General features: G+C 33.0%; 1 protein-coding gene across 1 annotated transcript in view; it reads right to left on the reverse strand.

Annotated features, from left to right (window-relative positions):
- The window catches only part of LOC148942415 (uncharacterized), a 148,774-nt gene extending 129,408 nt beyond the window's left edge, over window positions 1–19,366 (reverse strand). Inside the window, exon 1 of the mRNA XM_089103522.1 lies at window positions 19,314–19,366. The gene's annotated coding sequence lies outside the window, so the exon portion shown is untranslated. The remainder of the gene's footprint in view (window positions 1–19,313) is intronic.
- Between the last annotated feature and the right edge of the window lie 406 nt (window positions 19,367–19,772).

Here is a 19,772-nt window from a genome sequence, read left to right on the forward strand (position 1 = left end):
TTTACCTCGCCGATGTGGTCTGTATAATACGTAAGTAACGTTTGAAAAATATTGTCAATTTAAAAAGAAATGGCTGAAAAGTGTTATGAGGGGGTGGGCTGTATAGAGGGTGAGTTGCACGAGGGTTCAGTTAAAGAGGATACAGTTGCACGGAGGGATTTCGGTTATACACGGGTTCAGTTACAAGGGGGTTCAGTTGCACGGGGGTATCCCTTTTTTTTTTCGTAAATCGGGCTCCCTGTTTTCAGAAACGCTTCACTATAAATAAGGCTATTATGTCTTTCTGAACTTTCTGTGCGAGGCAGGGATAACTATTTAGTTTAAATAATTCTAGGAGGAATTGAGTTTTGTGGCTGGTGTGGAAAAATGGTACTTGTTAAATATTCGGGTAAACATTCGACTATAAATAAGGCTATTGCGTCTTTCTGAACTTTCTGTTGGAGGCGGGGTAAGTATTTAGTTTAAATAGTTCTAGGAGGAATTGAGTTTTGTGGATGGTGTTGAAAAATGGTAAGTGTTGAATATTTGGGTAAACATACGGTTAAGAAACGCTTAACTATAACTAACGCTATTGTGTCTTTCTGAAATTTCTGTGCGAGGCAGGGATAAATATTTAGTTTAAATAATTCTAGGAGGAATTGAGTTTTGTGGCTGGTCTGGAAAAATGGTACTTGTTAAATATTCGGGTAAACATTCGACTATAAATATGGCTATTGCGTCTTTCTGAACTTTCTGTTGGAGGTGGGGGTAAGTATTTAGTTTAAATAATTCTAGGAGGAATTGAGTTTTGTGGATGGTGTTGAAAAATGGTACGTGTTGAATATTTGGGTAAACATACGACTAAGAAACGCTTCACTATAAATAAGGCTATTGTGTCTTCTGAACTTTCTGTGCGAGGCAGGGATAACTATTTAGTTTAAATAATTCTAGGAGGAATTGAGTTTTGTGGCTGGTGTGGAAAAATGGTACTTGTTAAATATCTGCAAACATTCGACTATAAATAAGGCTATTGTGTCTTTCTGAACTTTCTGTTGAGGCGGGGGTAAGTATTTAGTTTAAATAGTTCTAGGAGGAATTGAGTTTTGTGGATGGTGCTGGAAAATGGTAAGTGTTGAATATTTGGGTAAACATACGGTTAAGAAACGCTTCACTATAAATAAGGCTATTGTGTCTTTCTGAACTTTTTGTGTGAGGCAGGGATAACTATTTAGTTTAAATAATTCTAGGAGGAATTGAGTTTTGTGGCTGGTGTGGAAAAATGGTACTTGTTAAATATTCGGTAAACATTCGACTATAAATAAGGCTATTGCGTCTTTCTGAACTTTCTGTTGGAGGCGGGGGTAAGTATTTAGTTTAAATAATTCTAGGAGGAATTGAGTTTTGTGGATGGTGTGGAAAAATGGTACTTGTTAAATATTAGGGTAAACATACGACTATAAAAATGGCTATTGCGTCTTTTCTGAACTTTCTGTTGGAGGCGGGGTAAGTATTTAGTTTAAATAATTTAGGAGGAATTGAGTTTTGTGGATGGTGTTGAAAAATGGTACGTGTTGACATATTTGGGCAACATACGGCTAAGAAACGCTTCACTATAAATAAGGCTATTGTGTCTTCTCTGAACTTTCTGTACGAGGCAGGATAACTATTTAGTTTAAATAATTCTAGGAGGAATTGAGTTTTTGTGACTGGTGTGGAAAATGGTACTTGTTAAATATTTCGGGTGGTTTTTCTTTACTTGATGGTCATTAAAAACGAAATTTTTGTGTTAAATAAGTAGTTTTTGTATCTTTTAAAAGAGCTTTACAGGGTTTGAGAGACTCATTTGCCTAATTCCGTATTGTTTTACTTTATTTAGTGCTAATTAAAAAATAAATTTTTTTGTTAAATAAGTAGTTTTTGTATCTTTTAAAAGAGCTTTACGGGGATTGAGAGACTCAGTTGCCGAATTCCGTGTGGTTTTTCTTTACTTGATGGTCATTAAAAACGCAATTTTTGTGTTAAATAAGTAGTTATTGTATCTTTTAAAAGAGCTTTACGGGGATTGAGAGACTCAGTTAACGGATTCTGTGTGGTTTTCCTTTACTTGGTGGTCATTAAAAACTAAATTTTGTGTTAAATAAGTAGTTTTTGTATCTTTTAAAAGAGCTTTACGGGTATTGAGAGACTCAGTTGCCGGATTCTGTGTGGTTTTTCTTTACTTGATGGTCATTAAAGACGAAATTTTTGTGTTAAATAAGTAGTTTTTGTATCTTTTAAAAGAGCTATAAGGGGTTTGAGAGACTCAGTTGCCTAATTCCGTGTGTTTTTACTTTACTTGATTGTCATTAAAAAACGAAATTTTTGTGTTAAATAAGTAGTTTTTGTATCTTTTAAAAGAGCTTTACGGGGATTGAGAGACTCAGTTTTACCTTGTCACAGTTACATTTTCATGATTTTGCAAAGTTCATTTTGAATTTCTTCGTTGAAATGCAAGAGTTGGAATATTTCAGTAGTGTTTGGTTGTGGTTTACCTTGTCACAGTTACATTTTCTTGATTTTTCAAAGTTCATTTTGAATTTCTTTCGTTGAAATGCAAGAGTTGGAATATTTCAGTAGTGTTTGGTTGTGTTTGACCTTGTCCCAGTTACATTTTCTTGTTTTTTCAAAGATATTGTTGAATTTCTTTCGTTGAAATGCATGAGTTGGAATATGTCAGTCATGTTTGGTTGTGATTTACCTTGAGCAATTACATTTTCTTGATTTTTCAAATTTCATTTTGAATTTCTTTCGTTGAAATGCAAGAGTTGGAATATTTCAGTAGTGTTTGGTTGTGTTTTACCTTGTCACAGTTACATTTTCTTGATTTTTCAAAGTTCATTTTGAATTTGTTTCGTTGAAATTAACTAGTTTGAATATTTAAGTAGTGTTTGGTTGTGGTTTAAATTTTAACAGTTACATTTTCTTGATTTTACATATTAAATATTTTAAATATTTAATGTATAATTTATTTATTTTAACTTTCATTTTTTTACTATTTAAGAATTGTTTGGTTAGGGTTTACCTTTTCAGAGTTACATTTTCTTGATTTTTCAAAGTTCATTTTGAATTTCTTTCGTTGAAATGCAAGAGTTGGAATATTTCAGTAGTGTTTGGTTGTGGTTTACCTTGTCACAGTTACATTCTCACGATTTTTCAAAGTTCATTTTGAATTTCTTTCATTGAAATGCAAGAGTTGGAATATTTCAGTAGTGTTTGGTTGTGGTTTACCTTGTCACAGTTACATTTTCTTGATTTTTCAAAGTTCATTTTGAATTTCTTTCGTTGAAATGCAAGAGTTGGAATATTTCAGTAGTGTTTGGTTGTGGTTTACCTTGTCACTGTTAAAGTTTCTTGATTTTTCAAAGTTCATTTTGAATTTATTTCGTTGAAATGCAAGAGTTGGAATATTTAAGTAGTGGTTGGTTGGGGTTTACCTTGTCAGTTACATTTTATTGATTTTTCAAAGTTCATTTTGAATTTCTTTCGTTGAAAAGCAAGAGTTGGAATATTTCAGTAGTGTATGGTCGTGGTTTACCTTGTCACAGTTAAATTTTCTTGATTTTTCAAAGTTCAATTTGAATTTCTTTCGTTGAAATGCAAGAGTTGGAATATTTCAGTAGCGTTTGGTTGTGGTTTACCTTGTCACAGTTACATTTTCTTGATTTTTCAAAGTTCATTTTGAATTTCTTTCATTGAAATGCAAGAGTTGGAATATTTCAGTAGTGTTTGGTTGTGGTTTACCTTGTCACAGTTACATTTTCTTGATTTTTCAAAGTTCATTTTGAATTTCTTTCGTTGAAATGCAAGAGTTGGAATATTTCAGTAGTGTTTGGTTGTGGTTTACCTTGTCACAGTTACATTTTCTTGATTTTTCAAAGTTCATTTTGAATTTCTTTCGTTGAAATGCAAGAGTTGGAATATTTCAGTAGTGTTTGGTTATGGTTTACCTTGTCACAGTTACATTTTCTTGATTTTTCAAAGTTCATTTTGAATTTCTTTCGTTGAAATGCAAGAGTTGGAATATTTCAGTAGTGTTTGGTTGTGGTTTACCTTGTCACAGTTACATTTTCTTGATTTTTCAAAGTTCATTTTGAATTTCTTTCATTGAAATGCAAGAGATGGAATATTTCAGTAGTGTTTGGTTGTGGTTTACCTTGTCATAGTTACTTCTTCTTGATTTTTCAAAGTTCATTTTGAATTTCTTTCGTTGAAATGCAAGAGTTGGAATTTTTCAGTAGTGTTTGGTTGTGGTTTACCTTGTCACCGTTACATTTTCTTGATTTTTCAAAGTTCATTTTGAATTTCTTTAGTTGAAATGCAAGAGTTGGAATATTTCAGTAGTGTTTGGTTGTGGTTTACCTTGTCACAGTTACATTTTCTTGATTTTTCAAAGTTCATTTTGATTTTCTTTCGTTGAAATGCAAGAGTTGGAATATTTTAGTAGTGTTTGGTTTTGGTTTACCTTGTCAGAGTTACATTTTATTGATTTATCAATGTTCATTTTGATTTTCTTTAGTTGAAATGCAAGAGTTGGAATATTTCAGTAGTGTTTGGTTGTGGTTTACCTTGTCACAGTTACATTTTCTTGATTTTTTCAAAGTTCATTTTGAATTTCTTTCATTGAAATGCAAGAGTTGGAATATTTCAGTAGTGTTTGGTTGTGGTTTACCTTGTCACAGTTAAATTCTCTTGATATTTCAAAGTTCATTTTGAATTTATTTAGTTTTTATTATATATTTTTTTTTTTTATTGTTGTTGGTTGTTTTTTTGACCTTTTATCTGTATAAGTTTAATTTTTGTCCTTTTATAATTTTGTTTTTCTTTATTTTTTTATCTAGTATTTTAATATTTGATCAGTTTTTGATTGTTTTTTACCTTGTCAAAGTTACATTTTCTTGATTTTTCAAAGTTCATTTTGAATTTCTTTCGTTGAAATGCAAGAGTTGGAATATTTCAGTAGTGTTTGGTAGTGGTTTACCTTGTCACAGTTACATTTTCTTGATTTTTCAAAGTTCATTTTGAATTTTCTTTCGTTGAAATGCAAGAGTTGGAATATTTCAGTAGTGTTTGCTTGTGGTTTACCCTGTCACAGTTACATTTTCTTGATTTTTCAAAGTTCATTTTGAATTTCATTCAATTGAAATCAGTGTATTAGAACTACGTTTTTCAGAACTTTACATGCTGATTTGTCATAGCTTCGTTTACCATTGTCGCATCCTTTCTCAAATTCATGATGCAGGGGATTCCCTGCTGGTTCCTACACATTGCAAAAAGTGAAGCAGTACGAAAACTCCACATTTTCAACCAGACTGGTTTTTTAGACAACACACTCACAGAGATTGACACACACACATAGAAACGAGACACGCACTAGACACGACACACAAACAGAGTCATAGTGAGAGAGATATCCAAAAGTTGGTTGACCTAGGTTCACTTAGAGTGGCGCGCCACTCTAAGTGAACCTAGGTCAACCCAACTTTTGGATATCTCTCTCACTATGACTCTGTTTGTGTGTCGTGTCTGTGCGTGTCTCGTTTCTATGTGTGTGTCATCTCTGTGGGTGTGTTGTCTAAAAAAACCAGTCAGGTTGGGAAAGTGTAGATGATTTACAGCTCACATATTAGCAATGGTTAGAACAACGCGGCGACTCCCCACTTGATTGGAAAGGTGTCAAGGAAGTGTCTGCACATAGCATAAACTTTAAAAACGTGTTTAATCAAGTTTCTTGAATGATTCAAAATGAACTTTGAAATCAAATGTCTGAAGTACCAAGACATCTGAATATTACTGCATTTCAGAAATTCAGTGAATTTGAAAATCAGAAGTAACTGTGACAAGTAACCTACCAAACACTACTGAAATATTCCAACTCTTGAATTTCAACTAAATAAATTCAAAATGAACTTTGAAAAATCAAGAAAATGGAACTGTGACAAGGTAAACCACAACCAAACACTACTGAAATAGTCCAACTCTAGCATTTCAAATAAAGAAATTCAAAATTAACTTTGAAAAATCAAGAAAATTTAACTGTGACACGGTAAACAAGAAGAACACACGACTGAAATATTCCAACTCTTGCATTTCAACGAAAGAAATTCAAAATGAACTTTGAAAAATCAAGAAAATGTAACTGTGACAAGGTAAACCACAACCAAACACTACTGAAATATTCCAACTCTTGCATTTCAACGAAAGAAATTCAAAATGAACTTTGAAAAATCAAGAAAATGTAACTGTGACAAGGTAAACCACAACCAAACACTACTGAAATATTCCAACTCTTTCATTTCAACGAAAGAAAATCAAACTGAACTTTTAAAAATCAAGAAAATTTAACTGTGACAAGGTAAACCAGAACCAAACACTACTAAAATATTCCAACTCTTGCATTTCAACGAAAGAAATTCAAAATGAACTTTGAAAAATCAAGAAAATGTAACTGTGACATGGTAAACAACAACCAAACACTACTGAAATATTCCAACTCTTTCATTTCAACGAAAGAAATTCAAAATTATCTTTGAAAAATCAAGAAAATTTAACGGTGACAAGGTAAACCACAACCAAACACTACTGAAATATTCCAACTCTTGCATTTCAACGAAAGAAATTCAAAATGAACTTTGAAAAATCAAGAAAATGTAACTGTGACAAGGTAAACCACAACCAAACACTACTGAAATATTCCAACTCTTGCATTTCAATGAAAGAAATTCAAAATGAACTTTGAAAAATCAAGAAAATGTAACTGTGACAAGGTAAACCACAACCAAACACTACTGAAATATTCCAACTCTTGCATTTCAACGAAAGAAATTCAAAATGAACTTTGAAAAATCAAGAAAATGTAACTGTGACAAGGTAAACCAAGACCAAACACTACTAAAATATTCCAACTCTTGCATTTCAACGAAAGAAATTCAAAATGAACTTTGAAAAATCAAGAAAATGTAACTGTGACAATTTAAACCAAAACCAAACACTAATTAAAGATACCAACTTTTGAATTTCAACGAAAGAAATTCAAAATGAACTTTGAAAAATCAAGAAAATGCAACTGTGAAAAGTTAAACCACAATCAAATACTACAGAAATATTCCAACTCTTGCATTTCAATGAAAAAAATTCAAAATGAACTTTGAAAAATCAAGAAAATGTAACTGTGACAAGGTAAACCACAACCAAACACTACTGAAATATTCCAATTCTTGCATTTCAACGAAAGAAAATAAAAATTAACATTGAAAAATCCAGAAAATGTAACTTTGACAAGGTAAACCATAACCAAACACTAATAAAATATTCCAACTCTTGCATTTCAACGAAAGAAAATCAAAATGAACTTTGAAAAATCAAGAAAATCTAACTGTGACATGGTAAACCACAACCAAACACTACTTAAATAGTCCAACTCTTGCATTTCAAAGAAAGAAATACAAAATTAACTTTGAAAAATCAAGAAAATTTAACGGTGACAAGGTAAACCACAACCAAACACTACTGAAATATTCCAACTCTTGCATTTCAACGAAAGAAAATCAAAATGAACTTTGAAAAAACAAGAAAAAGTAACTGTGACAATGTAAACCACGACCAAACCCTATTGAAATATTCCAACTCTTGCATTTCAATGAAAGAAATTCAAAATGAACTTTGAAAAATCAAGAAAATGTAACTGTGACAAGGTAAACCACAACCAAACACTACTGAAATATTCCAACTCTTGCATTTCAACGAAAGAAATTCAAATGAACTTTGAAAAATCAAGAAAATGTAACTGTGACAAGGTAAACCATAACCAAACACTACTGAAATATTCCAACTCTTGCATTTCAAAGAAAGAAATTCAAAATGAAATTTGAAAAATCAAGAAAATGTAACTGTTAAAACGTAAAACAAAAACAAAACACTACTGAAATATTCCAACTCTTGCATTTCAACGAAATAAATTTTTGAAAAATCAAGAAAATTTAACTGTTACAAGCTAAAACAAAACCAAACACTACTGTAATATTCCAACTCTTGCATTTCAAGTAAAGAAATTCAAAATTAAATTTTAAAAATAAATAAAATGTACGTGCTAAAGGTAAAACAAAATCAAACAGTACTGAAACATTCCAACTCTAGAATTACAAAGAAATAAATTCAATATTAACTTTTAAAAATCAAGAAAATGTAACTGTGACAAGGTAAAACACAACCAAACATTACTGAAATATTCCAACTCTTGAATTTCAAAGAAAGAAATTCAAAATGAACTTTGAAAAATCAATAAAATGTAACTGTGACACTGAAGTAATCCAACTCTTGCATTTCATCTAAAGAAATTCAAAATGAACTTTGAAAAATCAAGAAAATGTAACTGTGACAATGTAAACCACAAAAAAACACAACTGAAATATACCAACTCTTGCATTTCAGCGAAAGAAATTCAAAATGAGCTTTGAAAAAACAAGAAAATGTAACTGTGACAAGGTAAAAAATAGACAAACAATACTTAAATATTACAACTCTTGCATTTCAACGAAAGAAATTCAAAATGAACTTTGAAAAATCAAGAAAATGTAAATGTGACATGGTAAAACACAACCAAACACTACTGAACTATTCCAACTCTTGCATTTCAGCGAAAGAAATTCAAAATGAACATTTAAAAAAACAAGAAAATGTAAATGTGACAAGGTAAACCACAACCAAACACTACTGAAATATTCCAACTCTTCCATTTCAACGAAAGAAATTCAAAATGAACTTTGAAAAATCAAGAAAATGTAAAATCAAGAAAATGTTACTGTGACAATGTAAACCACAACCAAGCACTACTTAAATATTCCAACTCTTGCATTTCAACAAAACAAATTCAAAATTAACTTTGAAATATCAAGAAAATGTAACTGTGACAAGGTAAAACACAACCAAACACTACTGAAATATTCCAACTCTTGCATTTCAACTAAATAAATTAAAAATGAACTTTGAAAAATCAATAAAATGTAATTGCTCCAGGTAAATCACAAACAAACATTACTTAAATATTCCAACTCTTGCATTTAAACGAAAGAAATTCAAAATGAACTTTTAAAAATCAAGAAAATGTAAATGTGACAAGGTAAAACATAAACAAACACTACTGAAATATTCCAACTCTTGAATTTCAACGAAAGAAATTCAAAATGAACTTTGAAAAATCAAGAAAATGTAACTGTGACAAGGTAAACCACAACCAAACACTAGTGAAATATTCCAACTCTTGCATTTCAACGAAAGAAATTCAAAATGAACTTTGCAAAATCATGAAAATGTAACTGTGACAAGGTAAAACTGAGTCTCTCAATCCCCTTAAATCTCTTTTAAAATATAAAAAAAATACTTATTTCACACAAAAATTTCTTTTTTAATGACCATCAAGTAAAGAAAAACCACACGGAATTAGGCAACTGAGTCTCTCAAACCCCTTAAAGCTCTTTTAAAAGATACAAAAACTACTTATTTAACACAAAAATTTAGTTTTAAATGACCAACAAGTAAAGAAAAACCACACGGAATCCGGCAACTGAGTCTCTCAATCCCCGTAAAGCTCTTTTAAAAGATACAAAAACTACTTATTTAACACAAAAATTTAGTTTTTAATGACCACCAAGTAAAGGAAAACCACACAGAATCCGCTAACTGAGTCTCTCAATCCCCGTAAAGCTCTTTTAAAAGATACAAAAACTACTTATTTAACACAAAAATTCCGTTTTTAATGACCATCAAGTAAAGAAAAACCACACGGAATACGGCAACTGAGTCTCTCAATCCCCGTAAAGCTCTTTTAAAAGATACAAAAACTACTTATTTAACAAAAAAATTTATTTTTTAATGAACAACAAGTAAAGTAAAAACACACGGAATTAGGTAACTGAGTCTCTCAAACCCAGTAAAGCTCTTTTAAAAGATACAAAAACTACTTATTTAACACAAAAATTTCGTTTTTAATGACCATCAAGTAAAGAAAAACCACCCGAATATTTAATAAGTACCATTTTTCCACACCAGTCACAAAACTCAATTCCTCCTAGAATTATTTAAACTAAATAGTTATCCCTGCCTCGCACAGAAAGTTCAGAAAGACACAATAGCCTTATTTATAGTGAAGCGTTTCTTAGCCGTATGTTTACCCAAATATTCAACACGTACCATTTTTCAACACCATCCACAAAACTCAATTCCTCCTAGAATTATTTAAACTAAATACTTACCCCCGCCTACAACAGAAAGTTCAGAAAGACTCAATAGCCATATTTATAGTCGAATTTTTACCCTAATATTTAACAAGTACCATTTTTCCACACCAACCACACAACTCAATTCCTCCTAGAACTATTTAAACTAAATACTTACCCCCGCCTCCAACATAAAGTTCAGACAGACGCAATAGACTTATTTATAGTCGAATGTTTACCAGAATATTTAACAAGTACCATTTTTCAACACCATCCACAAAACTCAATTCCTCCTAGAATTATTTAAACTAAATAGCTACCCCAGCCTCGCACAGAAAGTTCAGAAAGACACAAGAGCCTTATTTATAGTGAAGCGTTTCTTAACCGTATGTTTACCCAAATATTAAACACATACCATTTTTCAACACCATCCATAAAACTCAATTCCTCCTAGAATTATTTAAACTAAATACTTACCCCCGCCTCCAACAGAAAGTTCAGAAAGACGCAATAGCCTTATTTATAGTAGAATGTTTACCAGAATATTTAACAAGTACCATTTTGACACACCAGCCACAAAACTCAATTCCTCCTAGAATTATTTAAAATAAATAGTTATCCCTTCCTCGCACAGAAAGTTCAGAAAGACACAATATCCTTATTTATAGTGAAGCGTTTCTTAGCCGTATGTTTACCCAAATATTCAACACTTAGCATTTTTCATCTCCTTCCACATAACTCATTTAGTCCTAGAATTATTTAAACTAAATACTTACCCCCGCCTCCAACAGAAAGTTCAGAAAGACGCAATAGCCATATTTATAGTCGAATGTTTACCCGAATATTTAACAAGTACCATTTTTCCACACCATCCACAAAACTCAATTCCTCCTAGAATTATTTAAACTAAATAGTTATCCCTGCCTCGCACAGAAAGTTCAGAAAGACAAAATAGCCTTATTTATAGTGAAGCGTTTCTTAACCGTATGTTTACCCAAATATTCAACACTTACCATTTTTCAACACCATCCACAAAACTCAATTCCTCCTAGAGCTATTTAAACTAAATACTTACCCCCGCCTCCAACATAAAGTTCAGAAAGACGCAATAGCCTTATTTATAGTCGAATGTTTACCCGAATATTTAACAAGTACCATTTTTCCACACCAGCCACAAAACTCGATTCCTCCTAGAATTATTTAAAATAAATAGTTATCCCTGCCTCGCACATAAATTTCAGAAAGACACAATAGCCTTATTTATATTGAAGCGTTTATGAAAACAAGGAGCCCGATTTACGAAAAAAAAAAGGGATACCCCCCCGTGCAACTGAACCCCCCGGGTAACGGAACCAGTGTATAACCGAAATCACTCCGTGCAACTGTATCCTCTTTAACTGAACCCGCGTGCAACTCACCCCTCTATGCAACCCACCCCCCGCATAACACATTTCAGCCATTTATTTTTAAATTGACAATATTTTTCAAAAGTTACTTAAGTATTATACAGACCACATCTGCGAGGTAAAGCTAGGTCAAGTCACAATGTCATTCTGTCGTTACTGTTCAATTAAGCTATTGAATACTTTCTAGCAATGCCCCTTGTAAGCGTATACGCAAATATCTTTTCGCAAATATCTTTTCGCAAAAAAAAAAATTCGCAAATCTCGTAAACTGAAGAAGTAATTACATCACTGTTGTTAGCTCCATCATTAATCTCCAATAATGTAAATGCATCCCTCATTTTTTTCCTCTAATAATATCCATGCAAATAAAAACTATTCTCGTTGAATTCAATTCTCTTACTAATATGTAATGTAAAGAAAACTGCGAGTAAAAAAGAAGAGACACCGGTTTTTCCAACACGGATGTAACCTAAAAAAAAAAAACCTGTTTATCATGAAATAGAAATTCAGTTAATTGTGCCAGAAAAAACTTGAAGCAGAACAGATTATAACCAACCTGTTTGGTATGGGCGCGTACGCAAAGTATATACCTTCAAGCAAATTCCATATGATATTTCAAATTACTATACCATCTATAGAAACGGTAAGACCTGTTTGTACGCAAATGACCCTGGTAACCGTACAATGCATTGAAAACCTAAACACATATCTATGCCTTCAGGCGTAAGTTCGCATTTAGGTTTTTAATCAGCACCTCTCTTACTACTTACAAGTGAAAGAATTTTAATGAAAATCACGCCGTCAGAATTCAGCGTATCAGAAAACCCTATTACATAGGTTTCAAGCTCATATCTGCAAAAATCTGCAACTTTGTATTTTTTGCCAGAAGAAAAATATACGAATATAGAAGTTAGTTACGTAATTTAATTTGTAAAGACATCCATTTAGCAAAAGAAAAGTAAAATTATTATGCAAATAAAAGCTGCATTAACTAAAAAACGATCAGAAATTAAATAAAAAAAACAAGTTTTTTAAACTGAAAGTAAAGAGCGAAATCAAAATTTAAAACGAACAGAAATTATTTCATATATGAAAGGGGCTGTCCCCTCCTCAGCGCCTTGCTCTTTACGCTAAAGTTTGACTCTGTCTCACAACTTTATTTTTTAAAACAATAAAATACTTTAGCGTAAAGAGCGAGGCGTTGAGGAGGGGACAGCCCCTTTCATATACGGAATAATTTGTGTTCGTTTTAAGTTTTAATGTCGCTCCTTACTTTCAGTTTAAAAAACTTGTTTTTTTTTATAGCTCTTAATATAGCTTAAAATCCCTTTAGAATAATAGGAATTGCGGTACTGTTGTATTAGTTGGAACCCACGCAGGAAGTGAAGTTTGGTTAATGCTAATGAAACAAAACAAAACAGGATGAAAATATAATAGTTTAGAAACAAATTTCGGCTATATATTTGCGCATTAGGGGGGGGGGGTAAAGCATATCGTATATTAAATATGCAACCTAAACTAACCTAGGTATCTTTTTTTCCCCTAAGTCCCAAAAAACAAAAGTTTAAATACTGTAAACGCAATGACAAACCACGGTTTGCAATCCAATTCTCTATTGAAAGAAACCCGTTTGACTAGCTTCTTAAGCATCTTCCCTATATAATATATTGCGTGGGTTCCAGCTAATACAACAGTACCGAAATGCATTTGCAAAACTAGAGAGCCAATTGAAAAGAGACTGAAAACCCAAAATTAATTTTTAGCCAAATTTAGATGGGTATAGAGCTGTCACCTATGCACTCTTCTAAGGCAAACAAATGAGGAAAGGTAGAGAAAGTAGCTTGATAACATCTTTCTAGTGTATATTTAAGACCCTCGATTCATTTTTGGATTGTTATTCACCTAACTCAGTTGCTCAGCCTAAGCTGCAAGAAGGCCCTCAACCAGAACTTTATCACTGTTTTATTTTCACAGTGCGGTATGACAACACTGACGAAAATGTACATAAGAATATACATTACATTTATATAAATAATATACAGTAGAATCCCAATGGAACATGTATTTTCGCAGAAACTTTCTCAAAATGCCTTTGAAACCACTTCTAGACTTTGCAACCTACTTGTAATTTCTAAAAACATCTAATATTAACATTACACTACTAATTACCGATTTTTATGCATGTATTGGAATAAATTAATTTGAAATTAGATTCTTTAAAAGTTAGTGTCACAAAAGTGAAGCCATGTTTTGCGTTCAAGAGAAATCTAACTTGTGAACCCGTGAAAAAATCTGATGTCGCTCATGTTTTAACGTTCTCCGAAGCACTTACATCTCGGCCCGGCTTTGTATAATGGTTGAGATAGTTAATGATTCTACTGTATATGTCTATCTACTGTATGTTGCCCTAACATCTTCATGATTTCGAAACATTCAAAATCAGATCTTAGGGAATCGCGGCATTCAGGTATCCAAGAATAAACCAAAAAAGGGTTCAGGGAGCCATATTTTTTTTATTTTCTTTATTTAAAATATATTTATTTTAACAGTAATTTAAACGATGGGAAATAAAATAAAACGGGGGAAGATATTAACTTATTGAACCTTTCAATTATCAAAGAGAAAAAAGTACTTCTATATCTTTCTGTGTACAATTTATTGGATAAAGCGGGTATTTGTGTTAAAGTCGAACGAGGTCTAAGGACGGAAAACGAATAGGGAAAAGCAAATTTACCTCTGAATATTTTCCTAGATTTTCCATTTTTCAGAAGTAAGAACTATCTCGCGTTGTAACAAAAAGTAACTGACAAAAAGTCACCCACCCAGGGATATACTTAGGTTGTAAATTATACCTGTTCTCCCGTGGAATGCACTTTTACTGCTCGCACGCATGAACACGGTTAGGCCGCAACCATCAAATTTTTAAGCTTATGACCATGTTGCATTTTCGTTACAACTGTGGATATAATCAAAATTACGTACGACTACAGCGCCATTAATGTATCCTATGGGTAGTTTGTAAAGGTAGATGGGTAGTTGAATGGGTAATTTGGTAGGTTGAGCCCTAAAAAAACAGAGAGTTTCTGACTAAAAAAAATGTCCGTTCGATTTACTTACTTTAAATTTCATAGAAAAGCCAATCAAATCAGATTTTATTTTATCTTTTTCTTTAAATTATTTACCTATACTTAAATTATTTAATAAGTTTGTATATTTATTATCTAATTGTTTTAATTCATTATTTTTAATATTTTTACTTCATTTCTGCTAGTTCATATTTGACATAGCAACAACATAAAATACCACAACGGTTTAAAAGAGCAAGTTTGTTTAGTTTCCTTTCCTGACTTGTGCTTAAGGAGTAATGTGATTGGCTAAAAAGTATCACGACTAACGTCTCAAAAGTAAACCAATGGAATTAAAGCACACTTTTTAACAGGGAAGTATGGGTTAGCTATTTCTCTTTTTCTCTTTGGCCAAGCCTTGTTCCACTTTCCAGCGTAAATATTTACAGCTGTTTTATTAATATTCCCATAATCGTAATTTCCCATGATTTCTTACATCAGACAGAAGGGAAGAAGTAGCTTAAAGGCCTAACGCTAAAACCCCCTTCCCCGGCCTAAATACAACTTACCAAATCGGCAAAAAGGAATCGAGAGCCATCTATTTTTTTTATGTAGTTAAGGAAAATATAGATCGACTAGACATCTTAACAATATGTGTCAGGCTTTACAGTTAGGAGAGGGATGGACTGCCACTACTAGTAACAACAACTCACTACAGCACCAAGCCCTCTGGGGCCAACATAGCTACTTACGCTCGTCCTCTATCCTATCTATTCCAAGCCTCCCTCTTTACACCCTCCCGAGAAGGTGCCATTTCCTTTAAATCTTTCCTTACGACATGCTCCCATCCCGTTCAGGGTGGGAAGCTTTTGACACAGGAGCTTAATGTGATATGGAACCTCAAGGGATCCCCCTATTTCGGCCATTATAAATTTTTCATTTTGTGCGGGCAGACTATACGAAATTGATTTGGCGGTCTTGCCCTAACTCGTGGAGATTGGAAAAGAAGTCTGAATAGATAACAGAAAACTAATAGCACACACAGGAATCTTAGAATACCTCTTTAGCGTCTCGCTTTTTGTTCAGGAGATAGAGATACTCAGTTTTAATGAAACATTGTCAGAAAGTGTGAATTTTGTTTTTCCGATTAAATGTAGCAAAAATTTCTCTTTAAACCTCAGGAAAGGGCAGTTCCTAAAACGGTTCTAGTATACCTACTACGAAAACGCTGAAAATCAACTCCAAAGAATTTTTGTTTGAGAAATTTGGCAGCTTTGGGAGTTCCCTGCGGTGCCACCCGCTTTGAATGACAAGCTCGCCGACAAAATGGACGTAAAATTTTTTCACTGCCTTTCCAGTCAAATTTAACTGCGAAAAGCTCTTATTCAGTTCCACCATTACTTTTGTTGAAAATATAGCATGATTTTGCGGCATCAGTTTGATAGTAAGCTAGATTTGGGTTTCCAAAATCAAAACACATTCCCGCCGTGAACAGGCGGTTATTCGTACCGTTCGGCACATTGTGCCGGTTTTGCAAGGAATGTGTTTTGATTTAAAAGGAGACTAGTGAAGATAATACAATTGCTTCGAAAAAAGAAGGAAAAACAAGGTACAACTTGCATTTGGCCTTTACTGAACTAAACACGATAACAACAAAACAGTAATACTATTCGGTCCCTGTTAAAAACAACCATTTCGAACATAATGGTCGCTATTGGGCCAATTGCGTCCCAGCCGGCCTCCCCTAGTGAGGCTTTATATAGCCTTAGGCTATGTGCAAGCTTTCTTCATTCTATTAGTTTGCAATATTTTTGTACTTTTTTCTAAATTCTGAAAACTACTTAAAAAATTCAAGGTACTTATGTATTATACGAGAAACACACTCGAGAATTTCTGTCGCGAATATGTGACATTACCCTTTTTTCACGGTGTTAATATCAGACAATTAGCTTCGGCTCGGTGGGAAACTACATTGAAGCTATATTTTAATTAAATATTTAGTTGGTATTTTGGTTAGGTTAGTTTAGGTTACGTATTTAATATAATGCGCTCTGGGCGGCCTTTCTTCCATAATTCTTTGTTGTAGTTTTCACAGCCGAAGCTAATTGTCTGGTATTACCACCATGACAAACGGTTAATGTATCATGTTCGCGATACAAGTTCTCGATTGTGTTTCTCGTATAATACATAAGTACCAAATCCAAAAAAACTAACTTATATCATTTTCACTGCTTCAATTTACTTTCTATCAACTCCCCTCCTTATTGTTCAAACATACGGACCAAATTATAGATTCTCCATGAATATTCCTATTGCTTGATGCAGTCAACGTTGCTTGCACGGAAAGTTCACGGACAATATTTAACTTGGGCTATATATTTGACCATTATGGTGGAGGGGGAGGTGGGGGTAAATTAAAGTTAAGTACTTTTAGTAATGATATACGTAAGTACTTTAGAATGTTAAAAGTAGTTTCCAAAATTTTATTGTGTTCCCTTGTGAGGAGGGGAACCCCCTAACCTAGTACCCTCTAAGTACCCTCACCCCCTAAACTAGTACCAATTTCTTACTTTGATATGCAGAAAACATCCATTAATCATATTTTCAGGATTGCATCCATTTTAATCCACATTTTATTTACTTTTATATAGCTAGGGCTACATCTGACCCCATAAAGGAGGGGGGGTGATTGTCACGGTAGGGATGATTATATTTGGAAAGCGTTTGTGGGGAATTGAATGGTACTAATAACTTGTTTTATTATATTTCTGATACTTAGGTACTATACAGAACACACTCAAGAAGTCTGCGTCGTTTGATCCGAGTGAACGGGTTTCTCTCGCATCCAGTTATAATTAGCTTATTCTTTCGTGAAATAAAGTATGATGCAGGTATATTTTAATTAAATATTTAATATATAGAGGTGGTTAGGCTAGGTATTTAGGTACTCCTATGTTAAACGCACTCTTTCATATACTGCAATGGAAACCAGTCACCAAAAACCCGTTTTTGACGGGTTTCAACACACCGCTATAGGGTAACACAATATATAGCGTAGTTTTCATTGCGTATACGATATTTATACGATTTTTTAGGGTTTAGGGGGGGGATACATAGGTTAGGTTAGGTTCAAATAATATATGCTGTGCTTTACCCCCCACCCCACCCCTGATGTGCAAATATATAGCCAAAATTTGTTTATAATCTATTTCATATTCATCCTATTTTATTTTGTTTCATTAGCATTAACCAAACTAGCACTATATAAAAGAGTCCGTTTAACATAGGAGCACCAGTTCATAATGATTAACCTAACTTCACTTCTCGAGTGTGTTCTGGATAATATGTAAGTACTATATTTCCTTATCGGAAGAAGTCTCCATGATTACCAAAAAAGTATCCTAAAAAAATGTCTCCTTGTTTACCCGCCCCACTGTAGTAGACAAGAGCGTAAATAGAAAACGAAGAGAATATCTGAAGAAATTGAAGAGATGTTCAAAAATATCCTTTAAGATTGTTTTTCGTACCAAGGAGGAATGTCCCACTGATATTTCAGGACCCTACCTTCAAACAATTTCCAAAATTAGTGGCCTAATAGTAATTTTGTAAAATTCTACTTTGGGGGCGTTTTATCTTGGAAAGCAGTTGAGTTATGTGAATGAAACCTTAGGAATACACCCAGAGCCTTAATGATGACATTGGAAGCCTTTCTAAAGCACCTACCTCCACTCCTTTTCCCTCCAGAGAGCACTGATCTTTAACAACCTTTAAATTATAGAGTGAAACTAATAAAATAGATGTTCTTCTCGAATGAGGCACAAGAAAAGTGTTTTGAGCTTCACACCTTTGCTCAATCCTAATTCATAAGGTTTTAAAGATATGTAAATCTATTCCCTTAATTTGATATGTAAATCTATTTCCTAAATATGGCTCAAAATTCCACTGTAATAACAGAAATTGCATTTTCAAAAGCTAAAGCCAGTGTAAAAGATATTGAAAGACAAAATTAAGATGAACATTTTTTGCAATGAGCAAAAATCCCCCGACTAGAATTAAACTTTTACAAGAAAAGGTTTTAAAGGTTAACCTTTGGCAAGATTTGTAAATCTATATCGTCAATTACGAAAAAACTTGGCTTAAAATCCTGCTAGAATAATATGAATTGTATTTTCAAGAACGGAGAGCCAATGGAAAAGAGACTGCACCCAAAATTAATTTAAAATACTTTTAGCCACGATTTAGATTCAAAAGGTTATAAAAATATGTGAATCCATTCCTAAATTTAGGGAATATAAGTTTATAGACCTGTCATGTATGCGGTGTCCTAAGCTCTAGAAAAAAGAAAATGTTAAACATAGTATATTGGCAATACTTCCCAAGGATATATATTTGACCCTTTAATCATTCCTGAAAATCTCAATCATCTAACTCAACCACTTCCTAAGATTGCAAGAAGCCCCTAAACTAGAATTTTACCAACACTTTTTTCGTGATGCTTCAACCCCATCCCCTAATTCTGTTGCATTTATGCTACGGTAGGTAGAACATAGAAGAATGCATATTAGGAGTTCTTCAAAAATATATCCGAATTTTAATCAAGATATGGCGAATACCTGATCATAGGAATGAGCCTTTTAAAGTCTACCGTATTCGCATTCCACTTTAAATACTCGATGACTAACTGGTAGGTAAGATTTTATTTGCAAGTGCTACACAAAATCAGGTAAGCCTACCCATTGCAACCCGCTAGTAATCATTGTCCAATAGGATGAAGGGCGGTAAATTCCTTAGACTATTTTAAGATAAATGTACTCAAGTCAAGCATAAATATTGTTGCAATAAAGAGCTGGGAGCAAGGTTACCCCAGGGCACTTTACTTTTATGCCTATTGCTATCAGCAAACTTTTAGTAATTTAGGGGGTATCAATAGACAATGAGGGCAATCTTAGATAATCCTACACGAAATCTCTTTCTGAGAAGAAAACACTGTAACAACAAAAGAGTGGTACCATTTAGTTACCCATTCAACATTCTTTCCAAATATACTATTCTTTGAAATCACAATTTTACCA

Source organism: Artemia sp. Qi Xiang Cuo, chromosome 17 (genome assembly GCF_049724085.1).
Source record: "Artemia sp. Qi Xiang Cuo chromosome 17, ASM4972408v1, whole genome shotgun sequence".
Taxonomy (NCBI): Eukaryota; Metazoa; Arthropoda; class Branchiopoda; order Anostraca; family Artemiidae; genus Artemia; species Artemia sp. Qi Xiang Cuo.